Source organism: Manacus vitellinus, unplaced genomic scaffold (assembly GCF_001715985.3).
Source record: "Manacus vitellinus isolate BGI_N305 unplaced genomic scaffold, ASM171598v3 scaffold_6_pilon, whole genome shotgun sequence".
In the NCBI taxonomy this organism is placed as follows: domain Eukaryota; kingdom Metazoa; phylum Chordata; class Aves; order Passeriformes; family Pipridae; genus Manacus; species Manacus vitellinus.
Window position 1 is genome coordinate 16,147,552 of NW_021940750.1, and position 23,250 is coordinate 16,170,801.

At 36.6% G+C, this 23,250-nt stretch overlaps 1 protein-coding gene across 3 annotated transcripts in view; it reads left to right on the top strand.

Moving 5' to 3' along the window:
• Nucleotides 1-23,250, top strand: part of AKAP6 (A-kinase anchoring protein 6) — a 274,096-nt gene that overhangs the window by 14,680 nt on the left and 236,166 nt on the right. For 2 of the 3 annotated variants that reach the window (XM_018082582.2, XM_018082581.2), the window contains one exon: nt 19,350-19,432. The exons of the other annotated variant lie outside the window; for it this stretch is intronic. The gene's annotated coding sequence lies outside the window, so the exon portion shown is untranslated. The remainder of the gene's footprint in view (nt 1-19,349; nt 19,433-23,250) is intronic. 3 annotated transcript variants of the gene reach the window in all.

Sequence of the window (23,250 nt, forward strand, 5' to 3'; positions counted from 1 at the left end):
TAGATGAATAAAACATAATTTAAATAAACAGAAATTACAATTAAAATCCACGTTCCTGTAGAACATTTATATTTTTTAATTAATTAGTTGTATCAGTGTATCTATATATTTAAACAATAGATCTGTCCTGTATTTGCTTCAACATCAGTCCACATAGAAAAATCTTCCTTAAGATATGTACTGTGATTTAAAATAAAGAATTCTGTGTGTGTAAAGAAAGCTGACTTTACATTTAATATTGCAAAGAATAGGCTGCTTGCCTCTGCAAAACAACCAAAAATAAAAATAGTTGTGTTACTTTCTGAAAATATCCTTCTAGCATGGAGCTCAATTTAATCCATGCTGACCGCATCCTTTATTCTTTGTTTCCCTGGACTATTAGATCACAATATGGAATTATGATCTGTTTAATAAATCCAAGCATAGTCAAAGTCTGCATCTTTAAAATGGCACTGGAGGACTTAAATTAAAATTCTGGTATAAATTATATTTTCTCTGCGTGAAACTAAATGAGAGCCACAATTTCACATTTTTTTATGACAGAAGCACATAAGTTAGGCATACATTTTTCGGCAAATTTTATAGGCAAGATAAATAGGCAAGTGATTTTCTTTTCTCTTGGAAATAATTTTCTTCAAGGGTTTGAAGACTGCTCATGGTTTTAAAAGTATTTAAGAGGACATGTATTGACCTGGCACCATAAGTCACAAGCAGAACTATCCATAGACTGGGGTGAGACCCAGGATAATTTTTTTCAATACAATTACATGGGCCAGAATTTAATGTTCCTTATGTCTCCGAAGGTTAAAAAAATTCTGACTGAAAAAGCCACTTTGGATCCCCTTATTTAGATTTTTCTATGATGAGATTTTTGCAGCTTGTTCATTAAGAGATATGTACCATAATTAAATTATCTCAGTGCATTATACAGAATTTCATTTTTTTTCATTTTTTTTAGTAAGAGATGGGAGTGATTCATGAATCCTTCTTTGTTTTTCTTGAAATTGATGAAAACAGATATTTCCATTACATTTTCTTGCCTTGATGAATTTATTTTTTATATTTTTAAAGATATTTACATTCTCACTCTCACGCACAGACACACATATATGGGAGATATGTAAAAATGATTGTATTGTAAAACACCATAAAATTATTGATTAAAGTAATAGAATAAAAAATATAATAAAGAAAAAAGAATAATTTATCATATTGTAGAGCTTTTCCTTGTTAAAATTAGAGAACCTTTTAGAAACTTTCTAAAATGTATTTGGAATTATTCTAAAACTTAATCTACTTTAAGAAATGTAGGTAGAAAGCTAATATGACATTTTGGTGCTGTTTTTTGAACAGCCTTGTTCCCCACTATGCTGACTTGCAGATAAAAATTTACAAGTAAATTTTAAAGAATAAGGGAGAAGAATTTACAATTCAAGAGATGTATTCTGATGTTGATGGGAGAAATTTCTTATCAGTGATGAAATTTCTAAAAAATTGAGACAAGTCGGAAATGAATGGATTAAGATATATTAACAAACTAAAAGCATCAAAAAACTGTAACACTGGCCATGTATTTACAACCCCTTTCACGTGTTTTCTAATCTTTCACAGAAAAAAATTTCCCTAATCACATTAATTAGATTTGTCTGTGGTTCTAGAATTATAAAGTTTTCAGATAAAACACTTTCAGATATAAAAATAAATGAAATTGTAATAGTAAAAATAAAGGTAATAAAGCTGGTACCCATTCCAGTCTCTTTCATTGACAGTTTCATAAAGAAAAACGTACTACATGTAATAACAAAATTAAAAGCTAAGTGAGAAATTGAAATGCAGCTAAAAATAGATAGGTTTGACGACTGCAGCTTTAACATATAGGAAAAAATATTGGTCTTTTTGAGTTATTTGGTCTTCTCAAGCTATTCAGACTTCTCAGAAGGAAAAAGAAACATTCCTGTGGCTAACATGCAAATTAGCCTAAGTGCTTGTCTGGGCCTCAAAACAATTTGTGATGTGAATTCTAGGGAAGTTTTGTCCTACTTTGCTCTGCATTTTGAAATTCTGAAGTACTCTGAGAACACAGTCTTGTGGCATTTCTGACCTGACCCAAATGAAAAATCAAATACTAGAAAACACTGTTACACTTTTGGTATCTGCTGTCTATCGTCTCTGTAAGATTCACTACCATCATAACTTTCTTAAACCAGTGAAGCTTACCTTAGGAATTACCTTAGGAAACATTGTGCTGGTTACCAAGCATGAGAAAGTGTTTCTATATTTATGCACTCTTGAGGCTTAAATGAGACACTGGTGTTTACTGAACTTCAAGTCTGCTAAAATCCAAGTAACAGACATAACTTCTGAATGACTGATGTTAACTTGGAGCTATATGCTTTATTTTTATTTTCCCAACTCTTACCTTTCATCCAACAGTGCTCTTGGTTAAATTCCATGAGTTAGGAAGTGATGGGTGCTGCTCAATGAATGAATGAATGAAGACAGGAACAAAATAGAATGAAATGTCTGGAAAGAAATGCATCGAATAATTGAATTAGCAGCCTAAATCTATGAGTCATCTAGTGCTGGATAACTTTCACTACTGTTAGTGGGACTGTTACAAGCTTAGGAGCATTGCTTTTTATGTAGGTTTTATAAAGGGTGAAATACTTTAGGGAATTTGGAGCGCTGGATCAGCAGGAGGGGACCTTTAAGAGTTTGTTTCTAAATTGTAGAAATGCTTAGCTGGATTCCTTCCAAACCAATATGATGGCAACTCTGAACAGGCCCATATTTAAGCTTTGGTTTATTGTAGCTTGAAAGACCTATATTGGTCTAAAAATATGCTGTGTGTTTTAGCATATTTTTAAAAGATGTATGAGTGACTATCATGGTATGAACAAGTTACAATAATGCTCCACAGTTCCAAAAAACTGTAATGAATATATTAAATCTCTTTTATCATGGGACAAGAGTCCCAGGACAATCTGCTGCTCACAATTTTATTATGAAAAGTGAGCTATAAAAACCTGAGGCAACAATAATTGGCCTCGATAGCTTTGCATCATATAGTGCATTGATGCAGAGAACTCAGGACACTAATATAGAATGGCCACGTTAGTGGATTACCCTACTTGAGGCAATAAATATATTTATCAGCTGGACTTATTACTAATGGAATATGGATACTTTTGGAGTAATCTAATTCACAAGCTTGAAAAGCCCCTCACTGCATCCTGCTGTGTGGTAGGCATGATCAACAGTGTTCACTTCACAGTTAATCTCACGTAGTGTGCACAAGCAACTAAAATAATGATGAAAGAAATCTTGAAAACTGACTAGTGACTTCAGGTGAATATTCACTATGGAAGAATTTACATTATCATAGCATCACTGATAGCTGATTTATATGAAACCCTAATGTACTCATACGTAGGTATGCATGTACGTGTTAACGAGCTCTGGTATACTAAAAAGCTTTCTGTTATTTCAAAAATTTTGCATGATGAATCATTTCATCCTAATTTCAAGTCTTTCCATCTTTTCATAGAAGAGTGATGCTGCTTCACTACCTTGAGTTTGGTCACTGGCAGATGGGAAATGGGTCAAACCCTCTCAGAAGCCATATGTTTGTTCCCGGTGGGGAGCTGGAGGAAGAAAGGATTGATTTAATCCTTATTACTGCCAGAGCAGCCGTGTGGAAGGTGGATTTCTCTTAGGACCTTAAAAATTAGTTCTAATTAAGGTAGAAAGTGAATTGGAAATAGAACACAATAGAGAACTGTGTACATGCATTTCTATTTCATCATGATGGGTACTTTCTGCTGCTTGCCTGTTTGCTGTCCAGCAGCTGCTTCAGCGTTTCCCTGGATTGCTGTCTCCTCAGCTGTTATCAGCACTGCCTTTCCTCTCCCTCTCCTCAGTGAGATAATGGGCAGTGTAGTCTGCTGCAACCTTCTGCAGCACCCGCTCAGCTGCAGACTGGCCTTGGCTGTTGTGCTAGTCTAGAAACTGGTTTGACTTGTTGGCTGTTCTCTTTGTAGCTCCTGCAGCAGCTTGCCTCTAACCTCTTCTCATTTCTTAAAGGCTTCTTGTTGCCTTTGCTGACACATGCTCACTCCTGTGGACATGCCTTGTTTGGACTGGGGCAGTTTTGTGAAAAGCAGTGTAACAATACTTTGTTATTCTGTCTGTAGGCAGAAGAGAATTTTTCCTCTTGATATTACTGAGCCCAAAGAGGAAATGCTAGCTCTTTATTTATTTGAGGCATCAAGTCTCTGCTCTGAAACTGCTCTAAGTAGTTTAACCACAGAATAAGATAAGAAGTGATAAAGAGAAATTAGGAACAATTAATCCAGCGGCAGGGCGAGGACTTTGAGGTAGCTGTAAAGGATCTTAGCATCAATTGTGCTATAATGTGGCTAAAATATCCCATTCTGCAAGGTCCAGACTAAAAGAGGAAAGAGGTTTTTCAGGCATTTCTTTTGAAGTATTCTGTATTTTCTGGTGACTTACAGAGAGTTTAAGCTCTAAGAAGTCTTGTGAGTAACAAAAACATAAAGGAACTGCAGGTGATTCTGTCATGTCCTGTAAACATTCAGTAGTTTTTCAGATCTGCAATCCCGAGAAGATATGAAAATTCTTGTTTTGAATCGTGGCATAGATGATAGTGGCCTTAATACATTGGCTTTTTCTTAAATTTCCTGTGTTCTTGTTGATGTCAGCAATTGCACATAGGGAAAGCATATCTAGACATGTATGCCTGATTTGTACATTCTGCTCTGCTTGTTTTAGTTGCAGATGGTGCTGCCAAACAGAATCGTCTGCTGTTTCCATGCTTACTTTTTCTCTCAGTCTCTCTTGAAAATCTGAGAGGCAAGAGTGGTAAACCATTCTTCAGGGTTTTATTTCACCAGCAAAATAAGATTATAACAGAAGAAAGATATGCTTTACATTATAATTTAACTTCTACCTTTGCTAGTGTAATTAATGCCTTCTGATTTTTCTCTCTGTTCCTGTATTCTTAAAAAATTCTGAGCCATAAATCTGTCAGCAGAGTGGATGTGGGCACCAACCCCACATCTTTGCCTTCACTTGTTCTTGGAACTGCTATTTCTTCACTACCTCATCTTTCTCATCTACATGTAGACAGTGAGAAAGGATAAGGGTCAGACTCCTCTTAGTAAATCCTAGTTGTATTCCTTTGAATTTATAAGCCATAGTTTTCCTTTTGCATTCTGTATGTAGAAATATGTCTGAATAGCCCAGGATGTAAAAATCAAGCTATTTCTAATAAAGGATGGTAGATAGAGGAAACAGGACAATGTAGCTGAGCTGGAGAGAAGCCTCAACGAATACACTGGAGGGTTGTCAACTGCTACTCTTACATCCTCAGAACTGAATCATTAACCTGTACTGAAGCAGGCTGAGGTCAAATCTCTCTTTTAGGCTTGTGTTGGTTACAGTTTTCTAGGGCTGAGATCTGAGAGTTTTTGTTGGCTAGCAGATAAGTTAGGGAGGAGACTTGTGAAAATCATAATTCACTTGGAGTGATAACTTATTTTATGAGTACTAGACATGTTCTTTATCTCAATCTTTATTTCACTCTTACTATTTCACTGCTTTTATAGGAACAGTGGTGTAGACCAGCCATTAGCACTTTAATCTCTGAGATACTTATGTACAACTTGCACTAGTCTAGGAACCAAAGTGGTGAAAATGCTGACAGCATACAAATATTTCTAGTGCTGTTTTATAGCTACATGTACCATGATAGCAATCCAGGATGCTTTTTCTGTGCTTAAAATATGCTGTAATTCCATAATGTTCAAACTGTAGGCTGGATGCCACCCAGAGCAATAATCTCCAACTCATCAAAAGAGCCAAGTGCTGAGAAACTACTGAAGGTGAAGTGTGTGCTGACTTTGATTTGCAGCGAGACCTGTGAGATAGAGTTGAGAAACAAGTATATGTGAATATCATGATAGGATTGGAAGGCTTAAAAGGTTATCACCATTAAGACATTAGTGTAATTCATCACTATACTGGAAGAAGTATCCAGAAGCATTCTGGTGACAGGAATGTGATGCATGTTCTTCACTATATATTTAGCTAGGAATAAGGTACAATTAGAACCAAGGCTCAGCTAAGAACAAGGTACAATATATTTCTCTTGCATCTCTGAACATACAGACTTGAAGCAGCTTTGCAATTGGAGCGAATCAGTATAACTCTATTAACCTAACTGGGTCTGATATCAACCTCAAGAGGCTTATGCACTTTGCTTTGGGATTCTTCCTTTTCTCCCAAGTCTTCNTATTTACCTGGCAGGTTTACAGAATTTGGTGCAATGGCTATTTAACTTTCCTTCATGCAGTGGCTATTTTGTGACTGTGAAGAGTAGGAATAAGCAGGTCACAGCAAAATACTTAGGATGTAGAAACTATCAGAGCTATGTAAACTGTGCTCATTTAAGCAAAAATACAATCTATCTACTAGAAAAGTTAAGATAGTGTCCTGTATGAGACCTATTTTCTTGTGCCTGGATGGTCACATAAATATATAAATGCATTTATATTTCTATGCAGGTGAATTTTTTTAAAATATATATATGAGTATAGAGTGGTGTGTAAGACCTTGATAAATGTTTAACATTTGACATGAAGTTTTGCAGATGGGTAAATGCCTCAGGCTGTGTTTTCTTTGGATTTCTTTTGGGAGAGTGAGACAGCACATTTGAAAATATGAGAGAAAATATAGATTTGCTAGTAATAATTACAGAAATTAAGCAAACAAACCATGAGAATTTCTTTAAGGTGCTTTGGTATCTTTAAAAGCATACTGTAAAAGAAGAACTTAGTATCGACAGGAGGCTTATCCTCATGTCTTGCATGGTTTTTTTGCTTCAACAGTCAGTCAGGCAATATTGTCCTGAAAAAATACACTTAATGTGAGTGAAATTTAAAGTTGTTTGCAATTTGCCATGTGTTGCATGTTGAAATTTCTAAGGGTAATTCTTGTATTCAACATAAAAATGAGAGCAGAAACATAGTTTTCCTCCAGTTTATTGATGATTTCTTTGCAGTTTTGCAAGCACTGAAGAGGTAAAAGGGATTTACAGGTTCACAAAAATACAAGATTTCCCATATCACAAAATAGTGTTCTAGCTTCAGACTGCATATTTTGTGACAGAACGTTCTATTCTCAAAAAATGTCTTTTTACTTTTCAAGTATTTAATAGGTTCAACATTATTTGCAAATTGTAGAGTAAAACCCCTTTTAGGACTAGATTGCTTCATTTAAGGTGCTTTCATGCACCTTAAATAGAAAATACAGCCCAAATTAGTTTTACGTGCTGTATTTCATTCTCTACCTCCAACAAATTTCCAAAATTCAGACCCATAAAATATTAGCTAAGCATGACATCTGCAGATATTCTGTACACTCCTGTGTAGCATAAGCACTTTAGTTTCCTTGCCAATGATCTCATGCAAAAAAAATGGTAGTTAATTTTGTTAATCATACTTACAGTATTGGTCGGATTTTTTCCAATTACGCTGTGCCTAAGAGAAGGCATTGGAACCTGTTCCCTTCCTTGAACTACTGGAGTGTATCAGAGAACTCCTTTGCCTACCAACTGTTATGTACCTAATTAACATTACAGTGTGGTGTTGTAGTTCCAGTATGCCTTACAGAAATGTTTCACCAAAGACCCCAGATAAGTACATTAGTCAGTCGTGATTGTTTGGTTACTGCTTTTAATGATACTTATAGAAGGAGTCATCCTTAGTATTTCTTTTAGTCTGTGGCTTCATTTGACTCTGATTGCTGCAAGCTACTTTAACATCAGTTATAAAAATAAGATGGAATTGCATCAAAGCATGATTTATTCATGCCTGAGTGAAGCCAAACATTGCCCATTTGGGGGGTTGTTTTTTTCCTTTGGTAGGTTTACCATGTGTTATTTATGGCATATCATCCTCTCTCATTTGATAGGAGTCCAGTTCAAAGGAAGACAGCTGAGTCTTGAGAGATCACATGTATTTGAGAGCATGGGGTGCCCAAAAATTACCAGCTATGCAAAGTCTTGTATGTTTTCTCCTAAAGATTTATTGCAAACATAGATCAGTGTGGTGCTGGCTTTCTGTGCATTTGAATTCACTTGTCAAAAGTTTTGTCAAAACTGTGTTAGTCTGCTGTTAATCTAAACAAACAGATTTGTGCATTTACTTGGAAAGAAACAATTTGGCATCTTTTAATGTGTTTTATATGAAAAAACATTAAGTTAAATAAGTAAAATATTTGCATAGATGTCTCTTCTCTTTTCCTTTCTTTGTGATGCACCCCATCTCTCTTATCACTTCCATAATTTTGTCACACAACAGCAAGAATCTCTGCAGAGTCCTCCATTCTGATGCACTGTGATCTCATGCTCAGCCTGTATCTGTTTCTTTCATTAATTTGGAAAAAAAAAGGAAATATAATATATATATGTGTAAATATATGTATATATATATATATTTAAGAGAGCATTCCTAAATGCAGAAATATGAGAAACACAAAAATTTGTAACTGGTCTTCACAGCTGGGTCACAAGACTGAGGACCAACACCACGTTATTACTTCTGAGACTTGTACTTGAAGGAAACAAGTTGCAGCTGTTTCCACACAGACCCCTCCAAACCTCTGCTTGCAGGCAGGCTGTGCCTAAGTTAGTGAGGGTCATGGTAGAGCAGTTAAAGTACTCTTCTGTGTGTTTGGGATCTCTCTTCTTTCTCCCTGCAAAATCCTGATCTCTCCCAAACAGGAGGTCCTATAGTTCTCTATCTGCAGCTCAAGATCGCTGACAGCTGGCTTTTATCCTTACTGTAGAGGAGTTTTCTGCCTGGCCCTGTGTCCAGGCTGCCTGCTATTACTATTTCCTTTACAGATTTTCTACAAGAAGTATCATCTTTGCTTCCATTGTGCTCTAGCCCGTGAAAGTAGCTCAAATATACTTACTATCAAAGGACAGCAGTTTACTTTACACCAGGGTGTCACCTGATGGTTACAGGTAGGTTACAGGTGAAGCTACAGGGAAATCCAGAGATATAGCAAGCCAGGCTGTTGTTGCATTTTCTTATTTTTAGATGTAAAGGAGCTATATTATTTTGTCTTGAGCCTCCTAGATACTTCAGTGGCTGTGACTAACTGCCCCAAGCTTTTAAAATCGGGTGGTTTTTTCTTTTTTTCCATGTTTCTATTTATGGGGCCACTATAATTCTATTCAGAAAGATATTTTTCTTCTACTGAGAAACATCTTATATGGTACACTGCTTGTTTCTGTTTAGCCTTTTAGCTATTGTATTGTTAGTGGTGTCTATGAAAAAAGAAGGAGCATACATAAAAAAAATCAGAGAAAATATTAGCAGACAGTCTGTACTCATGGATATTCCTCTTGTACACAAAAAGCCAGCGATTTTAAAACAAACCATTTCCCAGTCAGATACACATAGTTACAGTAGTTCTGCAGGATTAACAAGTAGTTAAGCAAGAAACCCTAGCTGAGTAAAGATTACAAAACAGAACCTTTTAGGGCATCAGAGAACAGCCCAAAGAGGGCAGTGCCTCAGTTCCAGAAGGTTGTTGTAACTTGTACAGTTCCCTAGATACTGTCTGGGTTACCTGTTCTGGGCAATGAAGATGCCTTCCACTGTAAGGACCTGGAAAAATGCCAAGATACCAAAAGTCACTTTTTAGTTTTTGGCCCTCCTGAGCTATGAATTCTTGTGTTTGTCTTGAGGACAGATAGCAGATTGCTTCACTTTACCATATAGCTACATGAAGACAAACAGAAACCAGTTCTGGATGCTATTATTGTATTTGTTCAGATGTACCTAAAGTGGCATCCTTGGAGTGTTAGCTTACCTCACATGGTACTTCTATTACTTTTTGATCTTTTAAAAAAGTAACCATCCTTCCCCCCCCACTTGCATAAATCTTGCACAAGTAACTTTTGTAGATGTAGGTGCATGTTAAATATGAAGAGCACAAGTAAAAGATCACAAACACCAAACAGTTTCTTACCAGACCTGTTGTACTATGGATTTTTTTCTGTGAACAACTGGGAAAAAAATCTAGGCCTAACTGCTTGAAAACAAGCTGACAAGTGTCAGTGAAATTTTTTAAAGGAGTAAGACGTTCTTTGGAAGTCATATATCTGGAGATAGAGGCTACAGCTGCTGCTTTGGAAAAGGTGTTGTGTCAGGATTTTTATTTTTCCTTGCTGTGGACCAATAAATGTTCTTTCCTTAAGATCTTATGAAATGTGCAATTGTTGCCTTAGCAGCATGCTCATAATTAGGGTTGTCATCTGATCATATGAAGTTCCTCAGTCATATTCACACCTGTCATGAGTTATTAAAAGATGCTTCTCACTTGTGTCCTTGTCTGCCTGTGTTTAAAATGTATTCCTTCATTTTACCAGTTTCACAGGAAATCCTAAGCTTTTGGGTTTTTTCTCCCCATACAAAGCATGGTAAATAGTGTAGAAAAATAAATTATTACTTTAGTCCACACTTACAACCTGAAAGTATAAACTATGAAGTTTCTTAGCATCAGATTCTAGCTTTGGAGCATTTGATTAAATAATAATGGCTGACTCTGGCCTTAAAAAAAAGTGTTTAAATATGCATTTTTCACCCTCAAAGTTTCCCATTTTGTGCAAGGCTTGGTAATTGCTGCTCAAGGCATGTAGAGTTGTGGCAGACATTAGCATGGTTGAGCATAAGATCAGGTGTGTTTTGGAAAAGACAAAGTGTATCTGCTTTTTGAAAAGGTTAATAGCAAAACCATGCAGCATTTTACAGCATTATCAGGAACAAGGGAAGGAGCAGGACAGTATTGCTCAAGTTCAATATGTAACTTTGAAGGACTTCCTACCCTCCAGAATTAATAATGTCAAATTAAATTCCAGGTATATGGAGGAATAAAATGTATTTGATGTAGTCCAGCATATAGAACAAGGACATTTTTAAACTAAAAATCCCAACCCTCCAAAACAAAAACAGCATAACATAAAGCTTTAACTTAAACATGACCTCACATTCCTTTCCCTAGCTCAGGTACCTCTCTCCTCAGAGACTCATGGCTTTGCATTTAGCCAATAATTTTTTCAGCCTCAGAATAAGACTTTACACCATGTACAGACAGTCGGAGTGGAGAAATAGTTGGAGTCATCTTACAGGAAAATATCCTAAACTTGAAGTGGACTAAAAAATTTCATGATGCAGTCTAGTCCTTCCTGTTTAAGATATCAATTTCACCTTGGGAATGAGATACAGATCTTCAGTCTTCTATATGAGTTGTTCAAACCTTTAGCTGGGGAGCAGTTCTTATGCATTGCATAGCTCACTGTGCGTTTGATTATTGCAGCCAGATGAAACAAGTGTTCAGATTGCAAGCCTACAAACTTAGAGGATAAACTATCCCTTGGGAAGTTGGAGATCTGGCTTCAAATGCCACCTTCTCTATGGGCATTTAAGTCTGTCTCACTTCCCAAGAAAGCAACTTTAATCAAGTTGTCCAGCTCAAGCTTTGATTAAAATAGCCCTCAGCTCAGTCTCTGAAAGTGTCGTATTTTGACCACATCCACTGGAGCAGATGCTTATGGAGGACATTTGGGAATTTATGCATTCGGTTGAGGTCTTAGTATTACTGAGATGACCAGTGAGTATTGTTTAGGTTTAGGTGGCTGTATACATGCTCCAGAACAGGACTGTAGCTGCCTCAGAGATGTTACTGGATGCTAAGAATTTCAGACTCCTCTAGGGCTGGGTTAGTTTTGATGGTGCAAATTAGCAGCTAGGTGTAAGAATTTGACCTCTAAATAAACATCCACCTCTGAACTCATGTATGCAAAATACTTTGCTCTGAATCTCATGAACTTCCAAGGGATTTGAAATAGTTTTGGATGATGTTAATGATTGAGTAGCCTTCCTATAATTTTGCAGTCTCAGGCAATCTACAAGCTACTCATCAAAATGCTATTACAGCCAGTAGCAGGTATGATAATCTCATTTTATTGACCCATTGATGCATCATTTTTTGTCTATGTAGGTGATAGCTAACCGCTGCTTTTTATTGCCTGGGGATGCAAACAGTTGTAAGGACACAGTATTTATAACATGCTATCAGTATTAAAGTAGGATTGTGTTGATATTCCATCTAGTACTGCAGTATAAGAGCTTCGAATGTAATGACTTCTCTAACTTACTGATGCCTCTGTATTTTGTTTTTGCTTCTGCACTTTACACCCAATGCATTCATGAATGACCATTTTAATACACAGTGGCAGGTTGATCCTGAACATTTTACTGTAGAGCATAGATGGCATAATTTGGACTGGATAAGAGTTTTGTGAAATGCAGTGTAACAATACAAATTTCCCCCCTTATTACTTCTGTGTCCTAGAGGAAATGCTGGAGCAGGCTTTCCAGTAGGTGAGCAGCCAGCTGTTCACTGGCTCCACCACCTGTGCTCACCTACCCTCTTACGAGGACCTTTGACATGGGGACACAGATTTTGTCACTTATACAAGCAAGTGTTGGCATGGTTGTCAAGATCCCCTAAGGCACGAAAGATCAGTTCTCAAGATTGTGAAGTAGGAATGCAGCCATCTGTGTCACTGGCAAATGATAGGACACATGTATGCACAGCCAGGTATGTGGCAGGAGTGCCTGGAGGAGAGCGTGGCTCACTTCCCTCTGGAGGGTGAGCAGCTCTGCTATGAACAACTACTGACAATATAAGATGAAAAACTTATGAGCTTGGAATGCAAAATACAACAGGACTACTTATACCTGCTGTGAACATTTAGCCATTGACAGCTCTGTATCTCATATTATACAAACAAAAGCTGCAGTAATGGCAGCTGATATAAATTCTTACTGTTTAGTCATGCCAATGTTCTCTTGCTTGGCGTCAGCTGGGATCTTCTAAATATTGTGTGTACTTTTTCCCCAAGACACGGTCATGTTTTTTTCAAGGCTATGAGTCATGCTTTGCTATTCTATTACTCTGAAGCTTAGCAGAAAAGATCCTATGTGCAGTTCACGGAGTGCAGAAGCAAGGTTATAAATCCCTCATTCTGAAAAGGGTTAGACTGAGTCTATAATATATGGGATGGTTGTGGTTTGACAACAATCACATGGCATGTCATAACAGTTTTACAGGAACTGCAGGCAGACTTGTTGTTTCTAGAACCATATTTATATAAACAATTCTGCAGCTCTTCAAAGATGGAGCAGCTCTGTGAGTCAGTGAATTTTCAGTTGCTTACATGTCAAATGAAAAAAACACCTAGCAGAATGAAACCTTGAATAATACAGATTGTAACTATATACAAGACTGTTGTCATCACAGAATATATTGCAATGTCTTTGAAAAAGTTATGAATGTAAGTACAGAATGTTCAGATTCTGCTTGGGTCTGTTATGAATTAAACAGAATCATTCCATGAAATAGGTAAAAAGAAGTGAAAGAAGAGGTCTATTTTCCTCCTCCTATGGGGCTGTGTTTGCACGGGTTGTTATATACAATATAGATTAACTATTCCTGACTATGCACTTTTGGAAGCAGAGCTATTCTCTGCCATTTATAATAAACACCTCTTTTTGAAATTTATTTTCAGTGTCAGAAACTTCTATTACCAGTAGACTGAATCAAACCAGCATGATGTATTGAGTAATACAAACTAAAGAAAGCCACCCAGAATAGGCATGCTGCTTTGTCAGTCATGTTACTTCAGTTCTACTTCAGGAAACACTTATTTAAACACTGTCCTGAAGATGATACTTTCATTGTCTATTTTCAAAAGTTCTGGAAAAAATTAGTGTTTGGAAGTTTATTGGACTAGTTTATATAATGGATTCAAGGAAAATTCTTAATCCAAATTTTTTTTTATAATTTTCTAACTGTAGAAATACAGAAAGATAAGGGAAAGAAAAAAATAACCCCCCCAAAATACTAAGAATTATGTGTTTAACATAAAACTACTTTAATTTCAGTCTGTTTTTTCTTCAAAATCCTTTGAAATGAAATTTTCTTTTTGCCACAATAGAATATTTATCAGAAATGCTAGCAGATGGTAAAATTCATTATTTACAAAACAGCATGTGTTTACTAATGAATCTCTTCATTTGGTGGGTGGTTAGGGGTTTTAACAGTGAAAGAGTGTTATATATTCAGAGCAATAATGACAATAAAACAAGAGTTCTCTAGAGCATGAACAGAAGGAGTCAGATCCTTGTTTTCCTGGTAGTTCAGCATTCTTTACTATAGTATTGTGAAATGTAGTATGGCCTAAGGGTCTGAATTCTGACTGCAGAAATCCTCATTTATGTTCCAGAAATCTTTCTGATGTTTTAATTTCCTTAATAGTCTCTAGGTTTTAAAATTCTTAGATTTTTACATATGTTTGGGCCAAATTACCTCATTTGGTTAACTGTTATCTTCCTTTCTTGATGAGCATCAGGCAGAGAATCCACCTTTTTTTCCCCTCAGTAATTTGATTATCCTGATTAATTGCCCTTATTGCTGGAGACTTTTTTCATAATTTGAACTTGTCTGGTTTCAACTTTTACACATGACTTTTTCTCTGTTTTTTAATAAAAAACATATTTCTCTTTTAGTTCATGTATGTGAAAAATGTCTGTGGAAAATGTTTCTCGGTTTTCCTCTTGATACATCAAACAGTTCAAGCTTTTTATGCCTTCCAATTTTAAGCATGTGTTCTTTCTTGTTCTTTAGATAACTTTTGCCACACAAATTCCAGTTTTTCAACTTTTTTTTTTTTTGAATATGTATCCCACAACTCCACCAGCATTCCTTTCTCACTATTGCTTATATTCAGAGGCAGTGTTAGTTTTTATCCTACTGTTCCCAGAATTGTCTCATATGTTACTTACTGATTGCATTCCTTGATCGTTGTTGTTTGACTCTGCATTTGCTTAGATTAAAATGCATTTTATGTATTGTTCTCCTTTTCAAAAGGCATGACCTTAGCCACCAGTGGGGCTCCTCTGGAAAGCAGGGAGGGCTTCTCGCTGTAACAGGCCTGGACTTATAATTCTTTAGCTTTCCACCAGTCTACCTTGGAGCATTATGAAAACTTTTTATATTTGCCTCTAGATTACTGATGTAACAGTCAAATAGCATTGAGCCTTGCTAATCTCTGTGGAGTCTCACTTGGAACAGCCTTGGTGGATTCCCTACCAAATGCTTCTTCCCATGATCCCTCAGCTAGCCAGCCACTTCTTAATTCCTTTTGGTATATGTTTTATTTCTGTTGAGAAAACACTCTATGTTTCATCAGTGCTTATCTCTCCTCACTGTAAGCACGACTTTGGGGTTAACCAGCCCTGACTCTTGCCACAGGAAACCCTGCCTATGTGCCAGAATAGAAGTAATCGGCTGAGAAAGTGGATACATTGTTATGGGAAAACTTCCATTAATTTCAGCTTGTTTCTTCTTTCCTCACTGGAGAAATGCATCTCCTATCTTCAAACCTGTTTCAGTTGTGTCTTTTTAAGATGAGTAGATTTGTTCAACCAGAAGGAAATTCAGGGCAGAAGAGGGATGGCAAAGATTGTCACTGCATATTACTCCAAGGAGTTACTCTTTCAGTTAACTTTAAATTAATGCGCAGTACTGTCCTCTATCTCTGTTCTCTGGTAGGCAAGAAGCTGGTTTCTATTCTGACTAAAACTATTTAGTAAAAAGATAAAACAGGGTCATTAGTGTTACAGAAAAAATGCCAATTACTATGATGCTATGTTAATCCAAAAGGATGTTTTCATGAACAAAGACTTTTGAAACAAGATATGCATTTAAAACTTCTGCAAGGAGCAATTGCAAATGCCAAAGTTCACCTCTTCTTTTGGCACTGTTATGTTGTCCTAATTGTTAATATCTATTTACATTTAAAGAATGAAGATTAGGTGAAGTTCATATTGCACTGTTCATGTACATACTCTTACAAACTAAAAACATCTTACTAGTTCATGATGTCTTTCTATTTCTTCTATGTGTTTCTGTTACATGGTGGTGTATAAACTGAGTGAATTTTTCAAGATTTCAGAATATTCTGTGAGAATATTCACTTAAAAACCCATTGAATGTCTTGGCATCTTTTTGATATATGGGATGACACTCCATAGCCTCATATGACAGGTTCTTACTGATGAAGTACTAAGTTGAAACTTAGGGCACTTTTGTAGGGTAACTATTCAGCTGCATTCAGTTTATGTTGTTATTTAATTAATGAACTACCAGCATGTACCACTGCTTCTGGTGAGTTGTGCAAGGCTTGATGCTGGCATATGTGCAACTCATAGTGTGAGAAGGGAAATATATTTTTAGTGCAGACTGTGAAGGTCTGGTGGAGCCTATGGCTTGAAGATCATAGTTTTCCCATAGCTCTTATGTCATAGCTACCAGTCCCATGTAAGTATCCTAGATATTGAAAGGGTGTGGTCCTAGATGATGGTGTTTGAAAAAATGAGTTGAGTTCTCCCATATCTAAGGGGTTGATAGTGGTAGAGAAAATGGTTGCAACTTAAGAATTACTGGGTATGAGGTTGTTTTGCAGATGAGTTTAAGAATAATCTGTGATAAATTAATTTTTAGAGTGAGAAGTTAATTCAATTAGAAAGGAGTATCACAAGAGAAGGAGTAGAAAGTTGTTTAGTCATAGATGTTTAATGAGACTACAGTTTAAACAAATTGTTGATGTCAGTGTTGCCTAAGCTTTCATGAAATCACAAGGAGAATTTTTAAAATAATTATGAACAAATAATTTTAAACTACGTATATGGATCAAAACTTTACACATCTAGTATGCTTTCTAAATATGGTAAATAGTTTCTTGCTATGAAAATTAGCTGATTTCCAATCAAAGAAAAAACTCTTTGTGAAGTGACTTTTAGGCCTGCTTCTGAAACTCACTCATGGTTTTACTTTTTTTTTTCCATGCTCCCATGACTTAACTTTTTTTCAGTTACTTAGTGTCTTACTCTTACAGATCATATTGGGTTTGCATGTCCAGGTTTTGGTAGCAGGGGGGTTACAGGGGTGGCTTCTGTGAGAAGCTGGCAGAAGCTTCCCCCATGTTCTGCAGAGCCAATGCCAGCTGGCTCCAGGATGGACTCGCCACTGGCCAAGGCTGTGCCCATCAGGAGTGGTGGTAATGCCTCTGTGGTAACATATTTAAGACGGAAAAAAAAAGTTAATTGTGGAGATGAAAATTGCATCAGGGAAGAGTGGAGTGAGAACATGTGAACAACTCTGCAGACACCAAGGCCACTGCAGAAGGAGGGGGTGGAGTGCTCCAGGCGCTGGAGCTGAGGTTTCCCTGCAGCCTGTGGTGCAGACCATGGTGAAGCATCTGTGGCCCTGCAGCCTGTGGAGGACCATGGGGGTGCAGAGATCCACCTGCAGGAGGTGGATCTCCCTGTGGAGGAGACCCATGCCGGAGCAGGGTGATGCCTGAAGAAGGCTGTGACCTGGTGGGAGGCCCATGCTGGAGCAGGGTCCTGGCAGGGACCTGCTGACCCACGGAGAGAGGAGCCCATGCTGGAGCAGGTTTTCCTGGTAGGACTTGTGTCCTGTGGGGGACCCACATTGGAGCAGCCTGTGCCTGATTTTGTTAGTAATAAATTTAATTAATATCCCCACTTTGAGTCTGCTTTGCCTGTGATGATAATCGGTGAGTGATCTCTCCTGGTCCTTATCTCATGACCCCTATGTTATATTTTCTCTCCCCTGTCCAGTTGCAGAGGGGACTGAGAGAGCAGCTTTGGTGAATACCTGGCATTCAGCCAAGGTCAGCCCACCACACAGACCTTCCCTTTACCTAGCAAGCAACTGTTTAGAATCATTTCTCATTACAGAGTTACTGAGTAGCAGTATTATGTACATAATTTTTTAATTATGTACATACGTATGGTCTGTATACAGGGATATTAAACAAACTGGCATCCAATATAATTACTTACCTGCATTATAGTATCAAGTATGATCCTCTCTCAAGGATTATAACACTATTACCTTATGTGCTCTTCAAAGGAACAAAGACAGATAAAAATGTAGAATCATGGAACAGCTGAAAATGACAGAGCAGTGAACATTAGTAAATTACAGTATCAAGCAAATCTAAAAATAATTTTGCAGTTCTGGCACTTTCTTGAGACTACAAAAAAGGAAACATCTAAATTTCCTTGTAGGAAACTTGAAAAAAGCCTCTGTGAGTTTTACTGCCATGGATTTTTATTAGTCTTTGCATAAAGCCATGTATACTATGCTTGTTGTATGTGTGTCCTCCTTTTAAATTATTTAATATGAGTGAAACTGGGTTGCTCGTCATAAATAAGGTGTCCCTAATTTTCCACTTAAAGTGTTCCACTATACCTCATTGTTACCAGAGAATGAACTCGTGTTGCCTGGAGGGACAAGTTATTGTTTATAACTTTTAATGCTTAAAATTCACAGATATCTTTTGGCTCCATTTTTTTACCTCGGGTGTGTATTGAAAAGAGTTATTGGCCCAAGGAACTTGCTCATAAAAGAGTGGAAACAGAGGCACAGGAAGGTGATCTGCTCATTCAACAAATGCAGAGTCAGTATGGGAGTGAAGGTGTCTGACATGGTTTGTGCTTGGGAAGGACAATCATCTTATTACACTGTCCATTATAAATTATTATTCTAAGCTCAGAGGAGTTTTAAATTGTCATAGTTTTCATTCCACAAAGAGTTATCTATAATACATGCAAAATCAATTTTTCTCAACGTAAAAGACAAAGATCCATTCATCCATTATGCTGTTTTCCTTTTGCTTTGCAAAATACATTTGTTTAAGACAGAAACATCTGTTTCTGTTTAAAATGTTCAAGGGGTGTAGTTACCAATTAGAACAGTGATGCAAGAAATATCCATGTCATCTTAACTGTGTCAGATTTTGGCAACTGCAGAGGAAACCTTCCCAGTAGATTGTTCATCTCTCCCTTCCTCCCTCTCATCTTTTCACAGATTTCAAGATTTTTCTGGAAAAAATGTTATCATTTGTGGCAGGCTCTGTAAATAGCATTTAATTCTACAGTTGCTGGGAACACAGACGTTTCCAGCATTTTCCACTGTTTCTAGTGTTAGCTTTCCGACAGCTGGAATATTGCTGTCTGTCATTTTCTAGGCTCTAGAATAACTGAAGCTCATCACGGATCACAGTCTTTTCTGAGTTTATGACCTAGACTACTTATCTTTTTTCTTCTTCATTTATTTTTTTTTTCTCTCTTGGAGCCCTGGCATCTGACCTTACACAGGTAAATCTCAGGGACTTGTGAAGTGGCTGCCCTCAAATTTGTTTCTGCTGCTTGTTTGAGCTTCCACTCCTCCTTACTGCTGAGTAAGTAAATTATTTTTTTCAGATGCTGTTCACTTATTTCCCAAAAAACAAAATGAATTTTCATGGGTAATGAAAAAAAAAAACCCTATAACCAGAATGTAGCTTAAGGAGCCCACAACCGTTGAATAAAACACATCTGGTAATTCTCCAGAGATAACTTATTTACTGCAGATTGTTTCCTTGCTGGTTCTTTGCTCAAGCAGCTAACAAATGTTTAATGACTTGGTTGTTTCTGTTTGAGGGAGACATAGTCATAAAACTGACATTACTGACCCAAAGCTGTTTTTATCAAAACAGACTTAAAAAGAATCATAGAATGGTTTGGGTTAGAAGGGACCTTAGAGATCATGTAGTTCCAATCCTCCCACCATCGGCAAGGACACTTTCCACTAGACCAGGTTGCTTAGAGCCCTGTCCACCCTGGCCTTGAACACTTCCAGGGATGGGGCATCCACAACTTCTCTGGGCAACATGTTCCAGTGCCTCACCACCCTCACACTAAAGAATTTCTTCATAATATCTAATTTAACCTATCCTCTTTCAGTTTAAAACCATTCCCTCTTGTTGTATTGCTACATGACCTTGTACAAAGTCCCTCTCCATCTCGTAGGCTCTGCTCAGGTGCTGGAAGGCCCCAATTAGGTCATCCCAAATCCTTCTCTTCTCCAGGCTGAACAATCCCAATTCTCTTAGCCTGTCTTCATAGGAGAGGTGCTCTAATCATCTTGGTGGTCCTCCTCTGGACTCACTCCAACAGGTCAATGTCCTTCCTCTCTAGGCAATTCTGAGCTGGATGCAGTACTACAGGTGGGGGTCTCATGAGAGCAGAGTAGAGAGGCAGAACAGGCACATATGTTTTCATGGGTTGTCTCTTTCCTTGTAAAAACTGTCAGACTACTTTTGTATAACCTAGGAGAGATGTTTTAATGCAAAAAGACACGTTCCAATCAGTGTTAAATTTTAGCTGTACTTTAGTCACTGATTTTGACCAATACATTGTCATATTTTAGTGTCAATACATACCTACCTATATATATTATATCCTTCATATTTAGGTGGGACCTTGCCCTAACTTGTTGAACTGTAGTTATAGTGTATTTTTGAATCATATTACTATTTCTTCGAATTCTTGTCTCTATTTCTCAGAACTGTAAATGTCCATAAGCAAAGAAAGAAAAAAAGTAGATCCAAAGAAATTTCACTCTCAATACATTGGTTAAATTATGGGATGACTGAAATGTGCAAATCCAATAGTATTTAATAGCACTGCTTTTTATACTGCTTTGGTTTCATTTAAGTCTGTTTCTACAGACTTTTACTACACCTGCAATGCACTGAAGTGACCCCTTGGCATGAAAGAGGTATAGAAATAGGTACTGGTATGATTTATAAAATACATGTCTTTTAATGAGTGCAAGTGCACTTCTGTACTGTTAATTTTGATGTGGATATTTCAGCAGAACAAAAGATAAGGCCTTTAATTCTGAGAAACTACTTTATGTCATTTCATATACACCACTGCTGGTCAGAACAAATTTCAAGTCAGTAGTCACGTGTGTATATCAGGAAGGTAGAATAACACATATAAATTGGAATTAAACAGCTGACTAAACAGAGCTGACAGTGTGTCATTAAATATTTTTAACGCATTCTTTCAAAATTAAATTGTTTAAAATTTGGACATATATTGCAATATTTTACCTGCTAAATTAGGTTCCTGAGAACCTATCCCTGACTGGAGTTTACCACGCTGAGTGCTTGTAGCATCTTCCTTTTGGTGGAAGAGATTTGCCATCAGAGTTAGGAGCATAACTTTCCCTTCAGTATGTGAGGCAAGAGATTCTTTGACTGCAATTTGCCACGACCTCAGTGTAGAGCAGCATAAGCCAATGAAGGATGCTAAGGTCAGGAAAGCATTTTATATCTCATCCTAATCAGATTAGTTATATATGTTGTGCAATTCAGAATTCTTTGATGGTTTTCCTCCAGTCCAATATTCTGTATGAAGAACAAGCATGCAGAATATTGTTTTTCCTGTATTTTCTGTGCAACTAAACAATTTATTGAATACTTGACTACTTGCCATGCACAAAAAAATCGTGTGCTAAATCTGAAGACTCGTGCCTGGAGGAAAACCACTTCCTTGTATTTGGTAAGAAAAAATTGCGGTGGTAGTTTTTCCTCCATTCTCAAATGGTCACAGAAATCTTGAATAAAGGAAGTAACTCCTGTTACTTTTAGGAACTGCCATCCACTGAGAAAGAAAGCACCTTAAACAGAACTTTATGAGGTGCTTTGAGCAGGGCTTGCTGACGTGCTCCAGTTTAATTCTACTTTTTGTGAACTTCATTTAATACGGTTAATGGAATTGAGGTCTGAGCCTTCCCAAGTAATTATCTTACAAGTTCAGGTAACTGTAGGTTTTTTTAATCTCTCTGAACAAAAACTTGAGATTTGAGGCAAAAAGTTAGCATTCTAAATTATGCTGAAAACTGGTGTTCTGAAATACTGTATTACTGTAATAATCACTGTTGCATGGTTTAATGTACCACAGCAGGTTGGCAGCAGCAAGTAACTAAACTGAAACTCTCTAAGAATATTTCAAAATAGGACTGTAAAATAATCAATACATGTAAACAATATGTTAAGTAATGACGAAATTAAGGGGCCAATTCTTAACAACTTTGGTAGGCCTTAAAGGAACTGACAAATTATCAGAACTTCTTGGAAAGAAGCTCTAAATAATAATATAAAATTAAATATTTAAAATTACTCTTTTTTTTTTTAATTATGTATTAGGAGTGGAGGAATTAGAGACTTTTGTTTATTGAATTTTTTATATGGCCTTGAGAAAACAGTTTAACATATTTTGAGCTTTTTAGTGGGTTTTAAAGTCTTTTATGTTCCTCCAAGATTCTTGGTTTAGTTCTGGAATAAGTAAGTGTCATGGAAGAAATTCTATTTTGTGAACATTTCAAACCTAGAAAGTGGTGACATCTTGTGAAAGGAAGGCTCACAGAATTTCAATCCCAATTTCCAGACTAAAAGCTACATAGAGCATAAAGAGATGCATAATCTTTTCAATAAAAAAATTGCTATTTAAGGCTAGGAAAGCACATATAGAGCCTCATGACTTTTTATAAATTTAATCATTGCAACCTTAAAAAGTTATTATTAAAAGTGCATCTGAGATTGCAATCTTTATCATTTATCTGCATGTACAGTGCACATAGTTTTCAAATGACTCTGCACTATTTTTCTACTTTTTTGTGGTTTTCCATAATAATATTTTTCTGAAACAATACAATATCAGACACATTCCTGCGTGCATATAGTTCACAACTGTAGGTTTACACAGCTGCCTGAACAAATTCTGCCTATCTACGTAACAGGCTTTTGCTGAGTAAAAATTATTATTACTAAAAAAAGACATAAACTGAAGACATACCAATGACTTGTAGCAATATGTGTATTTTTGGAGTAGGTGCTATTTCATCATAATAAACAATTTTTTTAATAAAAAATTTGAAGATCAAATAGAATAATATAGCATAAAACTAAAGAATAACACTGGAAAAAATTGGTCTTACTTCTGGATAAGTGACTATTTCTCCATTCTGCCCATTTATACTCTTTCATGTACTATGCACATAGTTGGTAGTAAGATGAAAAAGTCTGAACTGGAAATACCTGCAATTATATATACTGACTTGAAATTTAACCAAAGAAAATGCTACTTCATATCATTATTTCAGCTTTCAGAAAGTATTTAGATTCTACTGGTTTTGCAGGTGCTTGATCTAATATGTAATTTGCAT